Source organism: Anas platyrhynchos, chromosome Z (genome assembly GCF_047663525.1).
Source record: "Anas platyrhynchos isolate ZD024472 breed Pekin duck chromosome Z, IASCAAS_PekinDuck_T2T, whole genome shotgun sequence".
In the NCBI taxonomy this organism is placed as follows: Eukaryota; Metazoa; Chordata; class Aves; order Anseriformes; family Anatidae; genus Anas; species Anas platyrhynchos.
In genome coordinates, this window is record NC_092621.1 from 32474911 (window position 1) to 32497607 (window position 22697).

General features: G+C 37.1%; 1 long non-coding RNA gene across 10 annotated transcripts in view; it reads right to left on the bottom strand.

Annotated features, from left to right (window-relative positions):
- LOC113840240 (uncharacterized) overlaps positions 1 to 22697 on the bottom strand; it is an 829451-nt gene that overhangs the window by 491876 nt on the left and 314878 nt on the right. For all 10 annotated transcript variants that reach the window (XR_011806072.1, XR_011806074.1, XR_011806073.1 and 7 more), the window contains exon 4: positions 19132 to 19240. This is a non-coding gene — a long non-coding RNA (uncharacterized lncRNA). The remainder of the gene's footprint in view (positions 1 to 19131; positions 19241 to 22697) is intronic.

A 22697-nucleotide genomic window follows, 5' to 3' on the forward strand; every position in this document is an offset into this window, starting at 1 on the left:
ATATATATATACATTTTTTAATTTTTCTTTTTGCCTGATGATACTTCAGTAAGTTAATGTGAAAAATAATATCTCAGTGAGAAAATGTCAAATAAAAATCCCATTAAAATTATACATCTTAGACATGGTCGTATCTTTTAATTAAATCACTTTGAAAAAGCAGATCCGAACTTAGTTAACTTTGAGGTACCACAGTGGAAGTTCTATTGATTAAGCAGAAGATCAAAGAAAGAATGGAACTGCAGTGGCTGGTAAGTTACTTAAAAGCTGTTTTGATTAAAGAATGTTAGCTAATATTGAATTTAATTGTGTTAGAGGCAGCACCCCACTGGTAATAAAGCTGGCAGATACAGTTAGGATGTTCTTTACAAGTTGTATCTACATTTGATTGATTATATGTAGTTTTGGACACAGGTTTACACTACAGAGAATCAAGGAAAAAAAAATAAATCTAACTGTAATTTAAAATTTATGCAGAAAAAGAAACTTTTATTCAAAGAAAATTAAAAAGGGAAAAGGAGAAGGAGAAGGAGAAGGAGAAGGAGAAGGAGAAGGAGAAGGAGAAGGAGAAGGAGAAGGAGAAGGAGAAGGAGAAGGAGAAGGAGAAGGAGAAGGAGAAGGAGAAGGAGAAGGAGAAGGAGAAGGAGAAGGAGAAGGAGAAGGAGAAGGAGAAGGAGAAGGAGAAGGAGAAGGAGAAGGAGAAGGAGGACAGGAGGGTGAAGGGGGGATGGGAAAGGAGAGCAAGAGGGAGGAGAGGAGAGGGGAGGGGAAGGGAGGGGAAAGTTTTGTGAATTATAAATGTTTCAACAGTTTTGTCATTAGAAAGCAGAACTCCATTATTTTAAACTTGTTTTTATACGTTTATACGTTTGTAAGTACAAGGTTATACATTTGCTATTATTTTTCTTTTTAAAAAAGTACCTACTTGATTTTGAAAATCTTTTAGCAATGGAAACTATTTGCACCAGGATTTGACCATTCAGATTCACATTATCAACTTGAAATTAAATAAATTGTAATTGTTTTCAATGCCTCAACATCATGGTTGTTATTTACATCACTTTGTTTTATCAGTCTTTCTAAAATGTGTATTAGAGTGTTCAATCTTGTTCAACTGATCCTCCTTAAACTTGTATTAGAATGGGAATTTCCACCTTTGGAAACTTGTGTTTCTAGTAAGTCCTATACAAAGTGTGCATTGTGATGATGATTGACCCAAATACTGGGTCATTTTTTTTTTTTTTTCTGAGTGCTTTATTTTCCAGAATGTGCACAGATTCTTCTTTAGATTTTGCCTTTTCTATTATAGTGTTGACCACTGAAATATAATTGATCTTCTGCCTCAAAATTCCTGCTGTTTCATGAGCTTTGTTATGATTCAACATAATCTATTTCCCACTGATGCTGGAAAACATAATAAGGTCACAGCAGGGAAGCTTTAGCTTCATTAAAACACATTATTATAAAAAAAAATAAAATGATCTAGGGTAAATTGGTTTTGTCCTTGTGGTACAGTTTGCATATATCCACATTAATCTGAGTATATAAAGCAGCAATAAATTTGCCAGCCTTACTGCATTACAAATTAGCCTCCTTATCTTTTATTTCACAATAGGAACCTCTAGTGGCAGATGGAGAAATCAATATTTCACATTTCAGGTGGTATCTACCCTTGTTGGGTAAAATATTAAACCTTTCTGCAAGAGATAGGAAAAAAAAAATGAAATATAAAGAAAAAAAAAAAAAAAAAAAGGTTATTAAAAATGTTTATTTCTGTCTCTAAATTGTATTTAATTCTCTGCTTGTGTCCAGTAAGTGTACATCAGTGTTATTTAAAAGAAATAAGCAAATAAGGAAATTAATTAAAATTTGAAGTCAGATTTTAATTTTTCACACAAACCCATAATAGAGGGACTGTGCATAAAGATTTAAGGTAGGAAATCAGTGATTGTTCTATTAATCTAATTTAACTGATACTAAAGTCTGACAGAGTGAATCACAGGTTGTAGTCAGTAAGTCATATCAATTCATTACTACTTTCAAGGTTTTCCTTTCTCTCTTTCTCTTTGCCTTCAGCTGCTAACAAATGATAGGCTTTTACAGTTCAATTTTTCAGTTTATTTTTGACTGCTTTTAATTAAATTTGATGGCCTGCTTCTGCACCAGTGAAGTTATTGGAGTTGCAAAGCACTTTGCCATTATAATGACTCCCTTGATGTCTGTTCATTATTAACTGCTTTTCAAAAGTGTTTTTCTCAACCCTCATTTTATAAATATTTTAATAACTGTGAATTTCTATAACATAAATATCTGGACAGTAGTGATAGGAATTCTGATGCCTATTTAATAAGTTTTACATAATAATATGATTTTTAAATAAAGCTATGCATTATAATATTAATTGGAAAAGTGTTGTCCCTAAATCATGTTACTTGTCAGTGTCAGCACAAATTGTAGTAATATTTCAAAGCAGCAGTAATCAATAAATTAGTCACTAGTTTATGAACTATTGCATGTGTGGGTATATTTTTCACTCATTTTAATTATTCAGATCAACAGATAAATAAGTAAATCCTATAAAGATCACTTCTGATCTTTGCACTATGATGTTGAAGTGACATTACTCACCTTGAATGTCTTCTGAAACTAACTTACATTTTTAATACAAAGTTACCTGTAAAAATAAGTTAGAACAAAGGGAAGGAAAGGGTTTTTTAATTACTAGCAATTTGAGCAATGTGAGAAAAAGACTCCTCATGAGGTATGTAAGAGGCCTAAAATTGTTCAATAGACCAAACTTTAGTTCTTAAATAAAAGACCTTTCTTTGTTGTTTAATGGGGTGGCTACTTGCCCCAGTGCCCATGGTCAAGGAGACTTAGAAATAAATAAATAAATAAACAAGAAATCACATGCTTCTGAATATTAAAGAACAGAACCTGCCTATCCTTTCTCATACTGATAAGTGCCTTCTTCTGCAAAGGTTCTCATCAACTCTCATAAAAATTCTTACTGGAGAGCTGCATTTACTGTGAGTAATAGAGGTAAAAAAAATAGAGGTAAAAAAAATAGAGGTAAAAAAAAAAAATGCCTTTTGAATTCTGAAAACCAAAAATAAGAGGTAGCTGGACATCTGGTTCTGGAAGCTTAGATGTATTTTAGAACATCCTTTTAGAAAACAGTAATTTTCAATTGCAAACTGGCTATTTCCTTGGTATAATACATATCTGTGGCGTAATGACCACATGGACACCAGGTTTCTTTAAGAATCTATAATTTCACAGAATCACAGAATTGTCTAGGTTGGAAGAGACCTCAAGATCATTGAGTCCAACCTCTGACCTAACACTAATGAGTCCTCCACTAAACCATATCGCTAAGTTCAACATCTAAACATCTTTTAATGACCTCCAGAGATGGTGACTCCACCACTTCCCTGGGCAGCCTATTCCAATGCCTAACAACCCTCTCAGTAAAGAAGTTCTTCCTAATATACAACCTAAAACACCCCTGGCACAACTTTAGCCCATTCCCCCTCATCCTGTCACCAGGCACTTGGGAGAATAGACCAACCCCCACCTCGCTACAGACTCCTTTAATGTACTTATAAAGAGCAATAAGGTCATCCCTGAGCCTCTTTTTCTCCAGGCTGAATAAGCCCAGCTCCCTCAGCCACTCCTCATAAGAGCTGTTCTCCAGACCCCTCACCAGCTTCGTCACCCTTCTCTGGACTCGCTTGAGCACCTCGATGTCCTTCTTGTAGCAAGGGGCTCAAAACTGAACACAGTACATGATCTGCGGCCTCACCAGAGCCCAGTACAGGGGGACAATCACTTCCCTAGTCCTGCTAGCAACACTGTTTCTTATACAAGCCAGGATGTCGTTGGCCTTCTTGGCCACCTGAGCACACTGCTGGCTCATATTCAGCTGACTATCCACCAATACTCCCAGGTCCTTCTCCGCCAGGCAGAGGCAGAGGGCATAACTTCAACTTTTTTGTATTGAGGACAGTCTCCCTTCTTATACCATTTGCTCTACAGCAGTACTTTTCCACTAACTATTCATTGGTCAAACAACTTTGCCCAGCAACCTCAAACACCCAGCGACTTCCATGTCTTAATGACTGGAGAACATGCAGTCTGAGGTGGCAAGGCATCTGAATCACTCTTGTTTGTTCCTTCTAAACACTTTACATTCCTGCTGGCCTCATCGTTAAGAGTCTGATGTTATTGCCAGCCATGGGGCTTGTTGACCCCCATGGCCACAGTTCCACACAGCTTCCAGAGTGCTTTCTCATTGCACAGGACTAAGTCCTAAAGTAAAACAAGAATATATATTTTTTGTTTCTTCCATACCTGGTGCTCTCTGCTACTGGTTGTACCAGCTACAGTATTTCCTTTTTTTTTTTTTTTTTTTTTTTTTGTTTCTTCACAAGTTTTGTGTTAAAAGGTGTTTTAGGATGGTGACATATAGTGTCAAGAACACTTCTTATTTTCTATCCCATGCAGGGTGGCATCCCTGCCTATGGTGGAGGCATTGGAACTAGATGATCCTTAAGGTCCCTTCCAGCCTGAGCCATTCTATGTATCTATGATCATGTAAAAATCTTTAAAATTATTTAAAATTATTCAGAAAGGTTAGTTTAAAGTAGACACAATTCCTCTACAGAGGTTTAAAAGCCAAATGGCCTTAGTTTGTTTAAGATCAATTTAATTAATGACTTGAAGTAAGTATATACTTGAGATGTTCAGTTGACAACTGAATATAAAAGGAAGGCATAGAAATTTTCTGATGTAACAATTGAAAAATATAGCAATATAATTATCTATTTTAAGAATATGAATAGTATGAATACTACACTTCTATGACTGTAACACAGACAGCTGTATTAGGTTTAATGTTGACAACTGTGGTGAACTTTTGACCTTACAGACCTGGGACCACTCTAACAATTTACACACAATTCTGATGTACTCTAATTTCTGCATACTTAGGGTTATGAAGTCAGTTTCATATGAGTCAGTTCTGCTCTATTCTTTCACTTTTTTTTTTTTTTTCTTCTTCTACATCTTAATATTCCTTGACATATTACAAAGATAAAAGATGTGATAACCTTAATTTACCCATATTTCATAGATTCTTATTTGTTGTGGATGGAAATGATACACACTTCATTTGTAAGAGAAGCAGTAATGTTTTTTATTTATATAATGTGGTGATCTAACAAAGCTTAACAATGATTTTGCAGGATTTGGGATGGCAAGATATATCTTTGCCATCATACATATTACTTGTATATACTTATATTACTTGTATATATGGATAACTTGTATATCTACTGTATTGAGGACAAGGTCATACAAATTGTCAGGAGAACCTCCTGCTGGGTCATGAGGTTTAGAACAGACCACTTGGCATTATAAGTTCCTTCTCAAAGGAGAGCCTAGATTCAGCTGGATCCAAACTTAGTCCCAAATTTGGTCAACAGTTTATGTCTAAAGGACTCCTTGTTTTCTAAACTCCTTGAATCAAAGAGGTAAGGATCTCCTGTGGTGCAGCAGAATCCACACCTAGTCCCAGACTTGGTCAATGGTTTATGTCTATAGCATTGTATGTGCACAAAATGGTTTAGATTACTTAGCTAAGAGTTTGGGAGGGGGAGGAAAATGTGCATAATCAATCTAAGATACACTCTTAGTGAAATCTAAACTTAGTGAAGTTTAAACTTACAAAGCTTAGTACTCTATTAATCACTTACTAAGAATCTGCTGTGGCAAAGAATCTCTCACAAAGAGTAAGGAATCTGTGCAGCGGGTGTAACCTTGAGGTGCATACCTACTCAGTAGGATATCCTGTCATAAAGCCTGCTGTATGAGCTTAGTGGGCTCTTGGGATACTCCTTATTTATGGTGTAAGATAATCTATTGACTCATAGTCATATTTACATACCAACAACTGTTAGTTTCTTCCAAATTTGTCTTGAGTTGGACATTGACCAGCTCTGTGGTCAGGTGAGCAAATTGATCAGCTAGACCTTTGGCTACTGTGTATTATCTGTTTCCATCTGAATCCACACTGAGATGATTGCAGCCATCACAACTGGACACATTTATCACAACTGCCACCTGCAGTTATCACTTGAGCATGATCCTGACTTATGTTTGAGCAGGGATTTAGGTGAAAGGCCAGGTTGGTGTGAGGGAAGAGCACACCATCACAGTATATTTGGTAATATTAATATAGCAGCCATGATTTTTCACCAAGTGGTATCCCATTTGTCTAAATAAGTCCTCCAGAAATGTCATAACACTGCATCATAATACCCATCCATCATGACCTTGTTGCCCATTATCACAGGAAAATCACCAGTTTTCTGGACTTGCTGATTATCCAGCTTTTTACAAAGAGGTATACTAACCACTTTAAAAAGAAGACAAATAAACTGGGAACATTCCCATATATTATTTGCAGTTGGTTACTTCTCCAATTCTAAGTTCAATCCTTTTCTAAAGGAAGAATAACTTTTACTGGCTGTTCTCAACTAAAAAAATCTAATAAAAAAATAAAAATAAATAAAAAAGGAACTTCACATTTAAAGTAATGATTTTTAAGTTTCCAGAGAATCATTGAATCTTAAGTAATTCATGACTCATTTTGTGTCAACCGATGCTCTCTTTCTAGTTAACAGTGGATAACCTTTCTAGTCAGACAGGAGAGAGAGATTTTTGCCATCTGATTAGACCTACACTGAACATCCTAGCACAGAAGGTCCAGACCACATGTCGTTTGCACCCCTGAGAAGCAGAACACAGCAGCTGAAGTGAAGAGAGAAAACTGTAATCATTCACAGATTTTGATTCCACTGTCTTTGTAACCAAACTTTGAACACTGCCATGCATCTATTACATCATCTCTCAGTCTCCCCTTTACTGGACAACCTGAGTCCCAACACCTGGAATTTGAAAAAAATACCTCTATATCAGTATAAAAAACATAACCATATCCACCACAAACTAAAAGTTTAATTTGCATCAAATAGGAATAGGTTAACACTGAGACAGTCTGTCCTAAAATACTGAGTTTCACTGCGGAGGCCTGAAACTCATCAGGCCAGGATCATCAGAAAAGACCTTAAAACACAAACACAACAAAACAGGCACATTATTTGCCCTCTTGTAAAATTGCTGAGCTTTTCACAACCGTTGCAAATGTTTTAAGAATAGAGATCAGGTGTTATATCTGCTGCTAATATGCTTTGAAGCGGTGAATGTTTAAATGTGGTTTTTGCCACAGTAAGCAATGATGTGTTCGTGTGTATGTAGGCTGCTTGCCACTCTGACTGGCAATATTTGTATGCTAATGATATATTAGAGAACAGTAAGTCAATTTAAATTGCTTTTTAAAAATACATACAAATCAAACTACAATGGCTTGGGACTTTTTAAGACTAATCTAAAACAGAGAGAGGGTTCTGGTCCAATGTTTGATTTATGTTAACTGCATGTAGTGGTTTTAGTCAGCTGGGCAGCTGAGCTCCACCACAACCACTCTCTCACTCCCCCTCTTCCAAGGGAAAGGGGGAGAAAATACAATGAAAAGGGCTCAAAGGCTGAGGACAGGGAGATCACTTGACAATTGTCATCACGGGCAAAACAGACTCAACACTCAGAAATAATTAATGTCATTTATTACCTATTACTAACAAGCTAGAGCATTGAGAAACTCAAAACAAACTGAAAACAACTTCTGCCGAATCCATCCTCTCCCACGTCCTCCCCCCAAATAATGCTGGGGAATAAGGAATGGGGGTTGTGGTCAGTTCATAGTGGTTTGTTTCCACCACGCCTTCACTGTCACTCTCTTTGCCTGCTCCAGCATGGGGTCCTTCCCATGGGATGCCATCCTTCCCAAACTGATCCTGAGTGGGCTTTCCACAGGCAGCAGCTCTTCAAGAACTGCTCCAAATATGGGTCCGTACCACGGGCTCCATCCATCAGGTGCACACTGCTCCAAACTGAGTCCCCCATGAACAACAGCTCCTTCCAGGTCACCTGCTTCTGCATGGGCTTCTCTCCATGGCCTACAGCTCTGGCCTGGAGTCTGCTCTGGCAGGGGTTCTCCATGGGCCACACTTCGGGTCACACCCACCTGCTGCAGCATGGGCTAGTCCATGGGCCGCAGCTTGGAAATCTGCTCCGCTGTGGAGCAGGCAGGGTTTTTATCCTGCATCGGGGCCACTCGAGGCAGCCAAAAGAGCCATTTGGACCCGGCAGCCCCCAGGAGGGCAGCTGACAAGGTGTGCGTGGAGCCAGAAGTGGTGGGCTATTTAAGTCAGGTATAGCCACTGTTTTACAGTTGTTTGCTAAGATGATCAGCTCCAGTGCAGAAGAGGATGATGGCGGGCAGGGGACACTACAGGCAACTGAGGGAACTGTCAGGACCCAGCAGCTCTCCAGGGCAGCTTATGAGGTGTGGGTGGAGCCAGGAGCCATCTCCTTGCTGTACAAAGGCAGCTGCAGGGGAACACGAGCAACCATTAACCTGCCTGAGACTATATTTAACCTGCTTAGATGTAACGTCATTTCTGCAAATGACCATATGACTATTCCCGTCTTTTTTTTTTTTTAAACTCCCTCCCCTCCTCACCTTTTGTGTATTGTGTATATAAATAGCATCTGCATTTAACTTCATATAATTAGTAGAACAAAGTTATTCTGTATCAAATTGTCCGTGGCTCTAATATAGTGATTTAGTGAAGGCAACTACAGGACAGATAAAAAAGCAGAGGTCTTGGAAATGTGGGCAAATGATGGAGTATAAAGAAGCACAGGCAGGACATAAGAAAAAGAGGCTCAGCCTGATACTGGAGACCTACAATTACAAACAAACCACCAAAATTCTGCTAAATAAGTACAGACTTATGAGCTGTGCAAAACCAGACAGAATTAAAAAAAAAAAGCAAAAAAAAAAAAAAATCATAAAAGACACATACTCTACATATGAATAACACACCGTACAGTCAATTTAGGTGTAATGCCAATGAAGAAATAGCAATGTTTAAAAAGTTTTAGCAAAAGAAAAATTGCTGTCATATAAATTCTAGAGTGAGTGGGAAGAAACCTTCTACCTCAACAGACTCATCCCAGCAAAACAGTCAGGATGCTAATTGATATCACTACCTTCTCCCAACCCCAAACCAAAGTCACCAATCATAGAACCTACAAGAGCAATGAAAGAGTTCAGGGGTAAGTACTAGGAGAACATGTGTAACAGTTTTATCTGTATTATTATTATGAAGACCTCTAACACTATTTTTTATTATTATTTACTCTTTCTTTCCTTTTGTGAAATAAATAGGTCTGGACTAATAATAATATTTTGTTTAGACTGTAAATATTTTTAAATCTCATTACATTAAGCTACATTAATTTTAATATTAAATAAATTATTTTTAAATGCTAATTATACTAACAATAATTTATTGTCTTTACAAATAAGATGTGTTATTTTTTCACCCATAGCAAGATTTTAGCTGTACAATCAGTCACATTAGCACACTGCCATAAAGACTGCATAGCCAGATGATGTAGTTGAAGTTAGATACTGGTGTAATCTCCATGCAGATGGCAACTCTAACAAGTTTCTTACTGACAGCATATAAACAGAGATTTTCACAAGCTAAACATTTTGTTAAATCTGGCAGCTTTTGATAGGAATGGAGCAACACCAAACCATGGCCTTGTAAAACACCACTCCATTTTCCAGCAGGAAAAGCAATAGCTTATCTTTAGGAAAAATGTAATTTATAAATAAATAAATAAATAAATAAATAAATAAATAAATAAATAAATAAATAAATGAAAATCATGGGCAAAACAATACGTTTTTTTTCCAATCATCGCCTGGGCAATGACTGAATTGTTTTAACTGAAACTTTAATTTTGACTCTAGACAAATGCTTTGTGTTAATAAGTGTCAACCTGAATAACAGCTCAAGTTTGGTAGGTAAAATTCAGCTGAAATCAGTATTTTAGAAAACGGAAACTGAAACAACACATATATAGAGAAATATATATGTGTATATATATATATATATATAATTACATGTAGAAAATAAATTCTAGGCCACAATCCTAAAACCAGAATAAGATTACATTAACACTTGCTTCATGTTCCACATGACAGAACCAAGCTTATAGAACCAAGGACATTTTAGCCTCTCATAACAGCTGAGTCAAACTGTCCAAAGGGATATTCCATACCATAGGGCATCATGCTTAAGAGTAAAATTGGGAGGAGCTGGGCAGGGGGATTGGTGGGGGCAGGGTAGGAGGACATAGCTGCTGCTTGGGAACAGGATAGGCATAAGTCTCATCTGGTGAGAAATTGTATTCTGCATCACTTGTTTTGTATAACAATAATAATAATAATAATAATAATAATCATCATCATCATCATCATCATCATCATCATCATCATCATCATCTATGTACTATTAAACTGTTGTTATGTCAACACACAGGAATTTGCATGTACTCTTTTTCTTCAACTGTCTTCCTCATCTCACTAAGGGTGATGGTAGTGAGCAAACAGCTGTGTGGTTCTTAGCTGCCTACTTTCCTAGTTAAATATATTAAATCATATTAAATAGTTAAATAACGAATTATATTGTTGTTGTCTATGTACTGTGTGTTGTTTCAAATTAGGAGTGGTGCTCATAATATCACCCCTTTTAAATTGAGCAGACAATTTCAAGATAGGGTGTTCCATTACAGTTAGTTTAGATAGTTTTCATGCAAGGAAAAAATACACAAAATTCTTCTGAGATTGACATACCTGTGAACACATAAAGAGGTTTGTCCAAATTCATAGAAAAGTAGAAATCAATCAGGGATATCAGAGCTACAGGCTGGGAGATGAGTGGTTGGAGAGCTGCCAGACAGAGAAGGACCTGGGAGTGATGGTGAACACTCAGCTGAATATGAGCCAGCAGTGTGCTCAGGTGGCCAAGAAGGCCAACGGCATCCTGCCTTGTATCAGAAACAGTGTGACCAGCAGGGCTAGGGAGGTGATCGTCCCCCTGTACTCGGCTCTGGTGAGGCCGCACCTCGAGTACTGTGTTCAGTTTTGGGCCCCTCGCTACAAGAAGGACATCGAGGTGCTTGAGCGGGTCCAGAGAAGGGCGACGAAGCTGGTGAGGGGCCTGGAGAACAAGTCCTACAAGGAGCGGCTGAAGGAGCTGGGCTTGTTCAGCCTGGAGAAGAGGAGGCTCAGGGGCGACCTTATTGCTCTCTACAGATACCTTAAAGGAGGCTGTAGTGAGGTGGGGGTTGGCCTGTTCTCCCAAGTGCTTGGTGACAGGATGAGGGGGAATGGGCTTAAGTTGCGCCAGGGGAGTTTTAGGTTAGATGTCAGGAAGAACTTCTTTACTGAAAGGGTTGTTAGGCACTGGAACAGGCTGCCCAGGGAAGTGGTGGAGTCACCATCCCTGGAAGTCTTTAAAAGATGTTTAGATGTAGAGCTTAGGGATATGGTTTAGTGGGGACTCATTAGTGTTAGGTCAGAGGTTGGACTAGATGATCTTGAGGTCTCTTCCAACCTAGAAATTCTGTAATTCTGTGATTCTGTGATATTATTACCTGACAAAATAAATGACAAATTCCTCAAATAATCCTGTTTAAATAGGACAAAAACAAACAAACAAACAAACAAACAAAACAAAACAAACAAACAAAAAAAGGTTGCCATTTTAATAAATTATTTCCAAAGTTTTAAAAATATATTTTACATTCTATTTAACAGAAAATCATGTATATGAAATTGAAAGTAAAAATCTTGGCTTATTTTTTATTATTATTATTTTTTTTTTTCTGTAGTACCTTCACAAAGGAAGGCCATCTTAACCTTGTTATCAGGACCCTAACCTGGGATTTGGGAATTTGGGTGATTGCACTTTCTGCATCTCAGTTTTACAGTTTCATAAGGGGAGAGTCCCAGTCCACAAAACTTAAGAAAATAGGTGTTCTCAGGCTCCTACATGTTTGGTAGTAGTACTGATATATTAGAAAAGAATATTATATTCACATATTATTGCTATTTATTCTGCTTTTAGATTATTTAATTTATTAAGTAGTTTGTATGTCTAGCACACTTACAGTATAGTTATATATAGTTACATTATATATAGAATCATAGAATCATAGAATATCCTGAGTTGGAAGGGACCCTTAAGGATCATCAAGTCCAACTCTTGACACCGCACAGGTCTACCCAAAAGTTCAGACCATGTGACTAAGTGCACAGTCCAATCTCTTCTTAAATTCAGACAGGCTCGGTGCAGTGACCACTTCCCTGGGGAGCCTGTTGCAGTGTGCAACCACCCTCTCTGTGAAGAACCCCCTCCTGATGTCAAGCCTAAATTTCCCCTGCCTCAGCTTAACCCCGTTCCCGCGGGTCCTGTCACTGGTGTTAATGGAGAAAAGGTCTCCTGCCTCTCGACACCCCCTTATGAGGAAGTTGTAGACTGCGATGAGGTCTCCCCTCAGCCTCCTCTTCTCCAGGCTGAACAGGCCCAGTGCCCTCAGCCGTTCCTCGTACGTCTTCCCCTCCAGGCCTTTCACCATCTTCGTAGCCCTCCTCTGGACACTCTCCAACAGTTTCATGTCCTTTTTATACTGTGGTGCCCAGAACTGCACACAGTACTCGAGGTGAGGCCGCACCAGCGCAGAGTAGAGCGGGACAATCACCTCCCTCGACCTACTAGCGATGCCGTGCTTGATGCACCCCAGGACACGGTTGGCCCTCCTGGCTGCCAGGGCACACTGCTGGCTCATATTCAACTTGCTGTCTACCACGACCCCCAGATCCCTCTCTTCTAGGCTGCTCTCCAGCATCTCATCGCCCAGTCTGTACGTGCAGCCAGGGTTTCCCCGTCCCAGGTGCAGGACCCAGCACTTGCTCTTATGAACTTCATGCGGTTGGCGATCGCCCAGCTCTCCAACCTATTCAGATCCCTCTGCAAGGCCGTTCCACCCTCATTCGAATCCACAACTCCTCCAAGTTTGGTGTCATCAGCAAACTTGCTCAAAATACCTTCTATTCCTACATCCAGATCGTTTATAAAAATATTGAAAAGTACCGGCCCTAAAATGGAGCCTTGAGGGACCCCACTGGTGACCGCCCGCCAGCCTGACGCTGCCCCATTTACCATAACCCTTTGGGCCCTGCCCGTTAGCCAATTGCTCACCCATCAAATGATGTTTTTATTTAGCTGTATGCTGGACATTTTGTCCAGTAGGATCCTATGGGAAACCGTGTCAAAAGCCTTGCTGAAGTCCAAAAAAATCACATCAGCTGGTTTCCCTTGGTCCACCATACGGGTGATCTTATCATAAAAGGAAATCAGGTTAGTTAGGCAGGACCTGCCCTTCACAAACCCATGCTGGCTGGGACCAATGACTGCTTTGTCCCCCAGGTGCGCCTCAATACGTTCGAGAACCATCTTCTCCATGATTTTACCAGGCACTGACGTGAGACTGACAGGCCTGTAATTGCTAGGGTCTTCTTTCTGACCCTTCTTGAAAATCGGCACAACATTTGCCAGCTTCCAGTCTACCGGGACCTCTCCAGATTCCCAGGATCGTTGAAAAATAATTGAGAGAGGTTCCACAATGACATCTGCCAGCTCTTTCAGCACCCGGGGATGAATCCCATCCGGACCCATGGACTTGTAGGGATCCAGGTGGAGTAGCAAATCCCGCACACGTTCAGGGTCAGTTGGGAGTTTGTCATCCCCACCATCCCGGTCCTCCAGCTCAGGGCACCCTGGGTCCTGAAGCCCATCATCGGCATTGAAGACAGAGGCAAAGAAGGTGTTAAGCGTCTCTGCTTTGCCTATGTCATTGTCTGTGAGGAGACCTTCCCTATCAAGGAGCGGCCCTATGTATTCTTTAGTTCTCCTTTTTCCATTCACATATCCAAAAAAACCCTTTTTATTTTCTCTCACAGACACAGCCAGCTTCAATATAGTTACATTATAGTTATATTAATACACATATTAAACAACAGCAAAGTCTTCACTTGCAAACATGCAGAGCTACTTAAAATTCTATCTTTTTAGGTGTTCTGGTTTCAAATACTTTTAAGAATGTTATTTACATAAGCACATTATTATTTAGAAGATTCTTAAAATGTAAAATGCTGTCAAGCCTCCATTTTAATATATTAAAAGATCTTAATTTAAGAGCTTCAGACAGGATTTTCATCATTCAGGAAACAAAACTTCTGACCCTGGAGAAAATATCATGTAAATAACAACTCCAAATCACAACTCCAAATATTGACAATAACTCCTATTGGAGTTATACTCACTGCTTGCCTATTCAAGGGCTACAGAACCGGGAGGCAGACAGATCAAGCTTCCTTTGTGCTTTACAAGTTTAATCAATCAAAATAAAAGTTATCAGTGAAAAATTGTTTCTTGCTTCCTGTGTCTAAGACAACTGTAAGTTCAGACTGTCTCCAAACTCAGTCACTGCTCTTTACACACACAAATGGAAACATTATAAGATATCATAAAATTAAAAGACAAATCATAACTAATTCTACTCTGACAAATTTTGACCTCATAGAGGACTTCAGGAAAGCTGCAAAATGCTAACCTTGACCTTCAGGATGTACTAAAATCAGGGATAATCAGTTGATAATCATGATGCTTTCCTGGGAAAGAATAGAAGTTCTCATCCAACGGGTCTTCTAAAACCTACTGAGAATCTGATCCAGACTCAAATCCTTAACCTTGCTTAGAAATTAAACCTGATTACCGCAGATGTCAAGATGAATAGGTTGATGTCAAGATGAGTAGTTGTAGATGTCAAGATGAATAGGTTCAATTTTTGGTTTAACGACAGATTTCTGGTGTCATATGCTCACTTTTCTGTGTCTTGGTTCTCAAACAGAAAATGAATACATAACAAATCCTTTCCTTGCATTTTATCTACTACAACTCTGGAACAAAAAAATGGCCTAGAAAGATACCTTCACAAAAGCATCGTTGTGCCAGGGTATTTTTAACTGCTGTAAAATAAACAGTAAAAGTCATGTCTGTTAATGCAATGAGAAATGAAGTCATACCATTTATTTTACTGGGATATGTTTGTAGTTGTTAAGATTGCAAGTGTTTATTTTAGATCTAGAATAATCTCCTGCTTTCACTTTTGCATTTGGAAATACTTGTGAAATATGTAACCTAGTTTGCTCAATGTTCATCTGGTGGTTTTTTGTATTGCAAAATTTAGTCTCAAGTCCTTAGAAATTTTGTAAGACAGCTTGACGATTTTTTTTTGCTGTGGTTTATTTGTTTGTTTTGTTGTTTTTATATGTTTGGTTTCCATAAAAATCTTTCATGACGTGACAGGGAAGTATGTGAAACTATTTGAAAAGTATATGCTGAATATGTACCAATTTAAAGATGAATCTAGTGTGCACTTAGCTGCAGTCTGGAATAACGTGTAATATGTCCACAGTCTAGTCTAAATCATCAGAATGATCAGAAGATCATTTCATTTTACTGGCATATTTCTTTAGCTTATCATATTATATAAAATTCAACAGTGTTCAGCACTGTTGAGAGCAACCTTAAAATCGCTGCTATCTTAGCCAGCTTCTTTGATACTGAGATGAGCTTCTAAGACAAAGAATTTTAACATGATGCTGTAAACAGAATGTCAGAAACATCCAGCAAAATTGAATATGCTGATGCAGAACTACTGGTGCTAATTTCACCTTGCACATCATCAGACAGATTTATTTATTTATTTATTTATTTATTTTTGCCATGACATTTACAACTCTTGATTTATTTGTCTGACCTCATAATAGGAAAATACTTATTAAACAACTATAAAATATCTCCATGATTCTACATTAAATAGTCAATAAGAACATGATTTAGAAAAATAAGTATTTCTTCATTAACCCTTGCTAGTAGCAAGCATTTCCAGGGTTAGCAATTTATGGTTACCCTCCAAAAATCTTCAGACTGCCAGAAAACTGAAGAAAATGATTGCATCCTTCATTTCACTTCTAACATTAAAATCTATTCTATTCAACAGCAACTGTAGAAACAAAACTAATGCATAGGCAATTAGAAAATCTACATATTAAGCAAGTCTGTCAATCCTGAAGAGACCTAGGTGATAGTCTAGGTCTCCAAAATTTGACAAAATTTGGTAAGGCTTAAGGTATATTCTCATCATTACACAGAAACTTTATAGTTACTCATGCTATATTTAAAATGCCATAGTTTGTCTAAGGTAAATGAAATCTTGTATATTAGTTGTTTCTTTTCACCAGCTATTGGATAATAATGAAGAACTCCCCTTCATTATTAGACTGAGAGGGTAGTGTTTATTTATTTATTTGTTTGTTTGTTTGTTTGTTTTAATTTGTTTGTTTGTTTTTAGTAACATGAGTTTAAAGCATACGTGGACTTCATCACTATCTGTAATCAGCAATAAACTTCCTCTAGACTAAAGTCTATTTATGGCTTTCAAAGAATAAAAGAGATGTGGAGCGAATAAGCTGCTTATAATTTATAGAAGTTTCCTAAATACGACTGTCAATCACCAAATTGCTAAAGGAATGCTCTTACTCTTCTAAAACACTTTGTAAATCAGATGTCAAGCACTCATATAAAGTAAACTTGCTAATTCAAGATTTCATAGAATTACAGAATAATAGAATATCACAAGTTGGAAAGGACCAACAAGGATCATCGAGTCCACCTCCTGGCACCATACAGGTCTACCCAAAAATACAGACTGTATAGAGACTATAGACTGTATATGTCCAAATGCTTCTTGATCTCCAACAGGATTGGTGCAGTGACTACATCCCTGGGGAGCTTGTTCCAGTGCACAACAACCCTCTCGGTGAAGAACTTTTTCCTGATATCTCCCGTCACAGTTTGACTCCATTCCCTTGGGTCCTATTGTTGGTCACCAGACAGAATAGATGAGTGCCTGCCCCTCTGCTCCCCCTCATGAGGATACTGTAGACTGCAGTGAGGTCGCCCCTCAGCCTTCTCTTTTTCCAGGCTGAAGAGACCAAGTGACCTCAGCTGATCCTTTTATGTCCTCCCCTCTAAGCCCTTCACCATCTTTGTAGCCCTTCCCTGGACACTCTCCAATAGTTTCACATCCTCAAATGAAAAAGAACTGCTCACATAAATTTTATACATAGTTTGAATAAAAAATATAATACATTAAGTTTCTTTTCCTTCTATGTCTTTATATATTTATTTTAAAGTCTCTTGCAAATATTTTGCAAATACTGTAATAATTCGAGATAAGAATTTATTTTGCTGTCATACTAGAATGTTTTCAGAGATTTTATTTATTTATTTATTTATTTATTTATTTATTTATTTACAGTATCATATCTTACCTCTCCCTATTAACTTTTATTGATATACTCACAACCTCTCTCTCTTTCATCTTCTCCCACTCTGTCCTGGTTTCAGTTAGGAAAGAGTTAATTTTCTTCCTAGTAGCTGGTAGAATGCTATGTTTTGGATTAGGATGAGAAGAGTGCTGATAACACCCTGATGTTTTAATTGCTGCAGAGCAGTGCTTACACCAAACCAAGAACTTTTCAGCTTCTCACTCTTTCCTGCCAGAAGGGCAGGCTGGGGGTGCAACAAGAACTGGGAGGGGACAGACACAAACTAGCTGACCCAAACTAGCCAAAGGGGTATTCCATGCTATCTGACATCATGCTAAACAATATATAGGAGTGGCTAGCCAGGGTGGGAGGGTCAGACTGCTCATGGTTAGGCTGGGCATTAGTCAGCAGGTGGTGAGCAATTGCATTGTGCATCACTTGTTTCATACACATTATTCTTCTTCGTATTATTATAATAATTATTGTTATTATTGTTATTATTATTATTGTTATTATTATTTTTCTGCCTTAATAAACTGTCTTTATCTCAACTCACAGGCTTCACTTTCCCATTTTTCTCCCCCATCCCAGAGAGGGAAGGGAAAGTGTGAGCAAACAGCTGTGTGGTGTTTAGCTGCCATCCGGGTTAAACCACAACACACTCTCTCCCATTTCTATTTTTCCCAGGGTTTCTTAATCGTTGTTCAAAGAGAACAACAGAGTCATGGAGAAAGTATACTGTGTTATACTGTCTGTTAAAAAACAGATCTGGCAAACTGAAAACCATCCTGCCTTTATCTTCTCTGTGAGCTCACACTTGTCATAGAAAAGTATTATTTGTTGACATTTGCCAGGGAAGAATACCAGGGGAAATAAAAATATTCCAAGTTTAACTGAGATACAAGAATTAATCAATAATAAAATAATAAAACCCTGACATTACAAGGATGGGAGGTATGTTTTAACATGGTTCCCTCCATATATCTTATGATATATTTATACTAAGAATTTCTTATCATAAATCATTTCTGTGTGGGCATAGTTCTTTTACTTTGCAGTTTAACACTGATCATCTTAGCTCCTACCATGTAAAGGAAAATTTGTGGGACTCCCTCATAAACCGTCTTTGGACAATCAATTCTTTGTGCAACCACAGTTGTCTCCTATGTTTTATTCCATCAGAAAGGAATAACCACTTAATTAGTGCACAAATAATGTTCCTTTTTCTTTTTTTTCCCCTACCAGTTTGTTTTCCACATTAAACAGTTTACTGTTTATTTTCTTAATCACTGAATATATGTATGTATGCTCATGTTACATTTTTTTCGACATTAATCTTTATAATATAAAAGGAGATAATTTTATAATATAAAAGCTGTTTTTTTTTTTTTCCTTTTTTTTTCTTTTTATAATATAAAGACATTATCAGTGGGTGCTTTTATGTGTGTAGAAAGAATGACACCTTAGAATGTAATGTCACTAAGTCTGGAAAACTATATTCCAAAAAGATGCAATTACATTCTGATTTTAAGACATGTTTAAATGAGAAATTGAATTTCCCAATATCAGAAACCAAATTGTTCTGCAGTGCCTTATAAACTGCATTTTAAATTTTTGTTTGTTGTCAGAAATCAGCAAGCTTCATAAAATTCATCTGAAATGAACCTCCAAATTTGTAAGACCTCACTTACTTGGTGTTGAGGCTGTTCAGCTCTTCTGCAGTGGGTGCCAACATTCTGTCCATCAAATTCAATGTCTAGACTTTAAATGGGCAGGAAAGCAGGTGCCTTTTGCTCACACCTGGAACAAAATATTGGGTCAGTTAGGTTTTGTATTTTCATAGTCTTCCAAGCGCAGTAAGATATTACTTTGCCTGTCTTATTAGGGGTGCATCACAGAATTACATTCTTATTTTCTCCTTGAATGTGTGATGTAATATGTATATAAACAAACGTTGCAAAGAATATGTTATTTTGATCTTCTTATATATATTTTTTTCTGTTTCATTCATTTTTAACAGTTAAATTTAAATAAAATATTTATTTATATAAGGTATATATTTATAAGTGCTGGTACTGAAGACAGTCAACTCAGAATATCAAGCAGTAGAAAAAATAAGTGTTTCAGAGAACAGTTATTTAAGTGTACACAAACAATGAAGTTTAAAGTTTATTTAGATTAATACAATTGTTTCCATTTTCTTCACCTTACATTGGAATATGGTCTTCAAAATTTTGAGAAACTATTTTTAAAACAGAAGGCTAATGATAAAATGAGCCACTTCTCAGCTGCTGTCACCTCTGAAAAGGCATAAAAGGAAAGTCACAGATAACTGAAAATATATTTATGTATATATCCATATACAAAAAAAGGGGGAAAAAGAAGATTCAAAAAGTAACAGACTAGTCAGTATCACTCTAGTCTACAGCAAAAATATAGGAACAGGTCCTCGTGCAAGCTATTTGCAAGCACAAGGACAAGGAGAAAATGCCAACTCATTTACCGAGTGTAAACTGAGTAAATGGCCAGTGGGTTACATGAGAGCTGTGAAAGCCACAAAGTTTCTCAGGCATCCTAATAAAAGTTAGTACAATTAACAATGAAAGACAAACCTATATATTTATTAAATATTTATTCCAGTTACATATACAAAATTTTACAGCTTCCACACAGTTTCTTACGCATATTAGAAAAGACAGAGAGATATATGTAGACAAATGTGTGGAAAAACACAGATGGAAAATAACTGTCTTTCATTATATCTTCAATACAAATATATATTTATACACAATAGTATATATTATAATAGTATATATTATTATATATATACAATCCTATCTAGGTGATGTGATATAGCTATAGCTCAAATTAAAAAAAAAAAAAAAAAAAAAAGAAAAAAAAAAAAGCCAAACAAACTGAAATCACCATCATATTACAGCTCTCAGGGGTTTTACAACACAGTTTGCAGTTTTCTACATAGAGCATAAATTTTCACAAACTCTCTACCTTATATTGAGATTGTATACTATGCTATCACCAGGAACAGGGTAGCAATGTTCCAAAAATCACAGATAGTTTATAAAAGTTTCAGATCTTTGTACACCAACATTCCTTGCTGTACAGGTGTAGTGGGTTTATGTGTCAAGGATTTGTTAGTGGGGGGAGGCATAGGGGTTGCGGGGGCATAGGGGTGGCTTCTGTGAGAAGAATCCAGAAGTTCCCCCATGTTAGATAAGGGCCACACCACTGGCCAGAGCCAGGCCAATACAATAAGTGCTGTTGTTTGTGCGTCTGTGAGAGAATATTTAAGACAGAGAAAAAAGAAAAAAGAAAAGAAAAAAAAAAAAAACCTGCTGAGGAACAGCAGCTGGGAGAGAGAGAAAGTGAGAAACAGAGGAGTGAGAAACAGCCCTGCAGGTGCCAAGGTCAGTGAAGAAGGAGGGGGAGGGGCTCTCCAGGTGCGGGAGCAGAAGTCTCCTGTGACCTGTGGAGAGGACCGTGGTGAAGCAGGCTGTCTCCCCACAGCCTATGGAGTACCATGGTGGAGCAGGGTTCCACACTGCAGCCCATGGAGGAGACCACGGTGGATCAAGTGGATATGACCTGAAGGAGGCTGTGGAGGACCCCCACCAGAGCAGGCCTTGGGCCAGACCTGTAGCCCATGGATTATTGGATTAAACCAATTTTATCTCTCTCTATATATGTTATTTTTAACTAGCATTGTAATTTTCATCACTGTATTCTTTCTTCTCCTAAAGCTGCAGCATGAACACTTAGCAAAATAGTTTTGTATGAAGAATAATTATTACAATTCAGAGAAAACACTCTATGCATGAATTATTAAGCAAAACAACAAAGCCTGAATTCCTATTTCAAGTTCAAAATTTAACTTGATTTTACCACAGAGTGTGTATCTGTTGAAGTCATGTTACTAAAATAAATACATATAAGAGTATAACTGTTCACCCAAATGGTAATTTTCTCCTTGGGAATAAGCAAGTAGGTACCGGTATACTAAAGAAAAGAATTTGAGATTGATAATACATCAAGTTTATATATGAGTTCAATTTTTGCAGTCCAAATTTTAATATAATGTGAATATAGAGAAAAACTAAATATTCCATGAGTAATTAAAAAGCAAAATCAAACCCATAAAATTTCAATAACACTTGTTCCATTCTATAGCTGGTCAATGAATTTGTTAATATATTATAAAAAGCCAAAATAAGCCTATAGAACTAATATGAAGTTATCTTCTGACAGTTGAAAGCTTCTTCTACTCTGTTCTAATTCAGATGAAAAAAAAAAAAAAAAAAAAAACAGTCTCTTCACCTTAGACACAAGACAATTCAATGCAAAGTCTACAGCATTACTTGGACACTTTGCAAATACATACTGATATGATCAGTAAATTCATTCTCTCAGACACTTTTTGCTACTCTTTTGATCGGCATAATCTTTAATGAAAGTTATGCACATGTAGAAATACCCTTAAAAGGCAAGTAAATTTAATGCAATAGGGCTAATGTTTTGAATATAGATAGCCTTGAACATGGAAGAGAACTGAACTGGAACTTCTTTCTAGTTGATATAGTATTTTATTAATTTTGACAGATAGTATTAAAATAAATACATAAATAAATAAAAAATAATAAAAATGAAGACTTCTTCAGTAACCTGACATCTCTACAAGTAGGAGAGTAGTCTGATCTGATGATGTGACCCTGATACTTTTAGATAGGAAAGGCAAATAGGTGAAAAGTGGTGGAGAAAATTAAATCTTTCTGAACTGCTTCAAAACCATAAACTCTTTCAATGTAACAGGATAGGAAAACAAACAAACAAACATGAAAAAGCAAACATGAAAGAAACATAGTAGAAATCAACTCAAAAACCAACCAAACAAACAAAAAATAATGTTGTGTTTTGCAACAAGTCTAGCCTGGAATTTCCCATGGCAGAAGAGTACATGTGACATTTCCATAACTGTTACAATGACCTGTGAGTATTGTGAGTAGTGTGAGAATGTGAGTACTGAATTGTCATCTGATGCTAATGGGTAGAAATATCTTTTTATTATTATAATTTTTATTTTATTTTTTATTACTCCTAAATTAAATCGGAAAACAAACTTGTGTGGCAACAACACCCTAAGATGTTCTTACATTCTTAGACTTTTCTGTATGAATAAATAAATAAGCAAACATTAAATAAATAACTAAATAAATATAGGTGCACATTTTCTATTCCAATGAAG